Source organism: Rhagoletis zephyria, unplaced genomic scaffold (assembly GCF_001687245.7).
Source record: "Rhagoletis zephyria isolate East Lansing unplaced genomic scaffold, Rhagoletis_zephyria_1.1 Rzeph_scaffold_11714, whole genome shotgun sequence".
Lineage (NCBI taxonomy): Eukaryota > Metazoa > Arthropoda > Insecta > Diptera > Tephritidae > Rhagoletis > Rhagoletis zephyria.
In genome coordinates, this window is record NW_016168790.1 from 12776 (window position 1) to 14899 (window position 2124).

Here is a 2124-nt window from a genome sequence, read left to right on the forward strand (position 1 = left end):
TCGCAAAGGCTCTCAATGGCTACCGGTAAGGCATTGTCTAATAACCTCACCCGTTTACGATCGGAACCTGACATAAAATCGGCCGATAAGAAATGATGGGAACACAACTTCGCTGCAGGACTTAGCTGGACTCCGCAAGAGTCAGACCATTTTTTTCTTTTTAAATCATTTTGTGGGACATGGAACATCTTGACTCCTTCTTGAGTCCATATCTTTCGACACAAAACGCAGCTTGCTTTCGGCATTTTGAATCAACTGTATTAACAACAAAATTTAATTAGCATATATGGTTCTAAACCCTACTCTCGAAACTGGCACTTAATTAAAAAAAATTCCAAGGAGCAGCAGTTATTTTTATTTACCTTTATTAAATTAAAATAATTTAATTATTAATAATTAACAATTTAAACAAAATAATTTAATTACTTATTAATAATTAACCATTTAAACAAAAGAATTTAATTACTTATTAATAATTAGCCATTTAATCTTACTTATTCTTATTTATTATTATTAATTAAACATTTAATCAAAGTAAATGTATTTAATTAAAAGAAATTAATTGTCAAATGAATTACATAATAACTTTCATTTCATTATTAATTTGTATATTTCACTAACTTTAACTAGCCCTTAAATTATATGCACACCTATACGTACATTTCATATAAAAACTTCTAAGCAACGTTAATATGTACAAGTCGTTACCTAAAGGTGAAAAGATGCCAAGACCATTTTTTTGAAATTGTTCAGGAGACGAAAACTCGATGTGGTTTCGCATTATCTGTTATTCTGCACCAAAAGCTATATTTTGAAAAAAGTGGACTTGGCAGCTTTTCGCCTTTAGGTAGCGCACTTGTGAATAGTATTCCCACATTGGGGAAAAAAAATTGAAGATGATATTTCTACTTAAGGATTTAGTTTGATATAACTTAGAATAAATCTGTACCCGTCAGTTAGCTTAAGCTGAGATAGGCCATTTTCCCTTTAAAGTAATTAATTAATCTTATTATAGGTATATCTCTTATCTTATCATCTCTTAATTAAATGTTAAACCCTCTAAATTCACTTAAGCTAATTTAACTGACGGGCACAGAAATGTACCAAATATGACTGAGCCAATAAATAGCAGCTAAATCCGTCAAATTACTTTACTTTAACCCCACTGAAATTAGTAACGCTTAAATTAAAAAATTTATTATAATTTGGAAATATCATCTTATGAATAGGAACTGCTGAAATAACTTATTTTAACTTACATACAAAACACCGTAAACGGAGAAGCTGTGGTTATACGTGTGTGTCCACAGATGCAAAAGATGCGCCTATGAGGCTGGAAAAATAAGCACAAGGAAACCTGCAAAGAAAAAGGTTAACTTGTTAGTTTGTTTACTAATAGCCACTTGTTTTAGTTTAACTTACGTGTGTGTGTGTGTAACTTGGAACGCAGTGTCCACAGATGCAAAAGATCCGCCCCTATGAAGCTGAAAAAATGCAGAACAAAGAAACCTACAAAGAAAAAGTTCACTTGTTAGTTTATTTACTAATAGCCACTTGTATTAGTTTAACTTACGTGTGTGTGTGGAAGGCAGTGTGCACAAAAGCGAATTGGTGTCGTTGCTCTTGGCAGGAAAAATGAACTTTTGGGGTAGCGCTGGACTCGAATTGAAGGCACAAAGAAAACTGTAAAGAAAAAAGGTCACTGGTTAAATTTCCACTTTATAGTCACTTGTTTAAAGCCCCGGATAAGGTTTTCTGGAAAGAGATTACAGATTTAATTAAATAAAAGTGGAATCGGTACATGACCAAGTGCCCCCCGACCAGAAAACACAATTGGTGAAATACTACCTCACGGTGGGCCGCAAATTGTATGCGCTGCGCTTAATTATGCAGCAAATTAGGTATATTAGATATTAGTAATTAGAAACTTTAACTATATTTAGGAATAACTCTGAATTATTGGAATAATTTCACGCAATCTGAAAAATCAACCGACAGCGAATATGAAGAAAGCAGAGAGCAATAATGGCAGCAGTGATGCCAACGCAGTTAATTTTCAACAGAAATTTACCTGATAGTACTTTTTTATACGTAAAACTACTATTTTTTAAATTCATTTTCAAA

The 2124-nt window shown here is 32.5% G+C and overlaps 1 long non-coding RNA gene across 1 annotated transcript; it reads right to left on the minus strand.

Moving 5' to 3' along the window:
• Positions 1-936: 936 nt before the first annotated feature.
• Positions 937-1874, minus strand: LOC108377229 (uncharacterized). Its single transcript, XR_001849308.1, has 4 exons — positions 1849-1874; positions 1574-1683; positions 1423-1509; positions 937-1357 (listed from the first exon to the last, which is right to left on the minus strand). It is a non-coding gene; the product is annotated as an uncharacterized LOC108377229 (long non-coding RNA).
• Between the last annotated feature and the right edge of the window lie 250 nt (positions 1875-2124).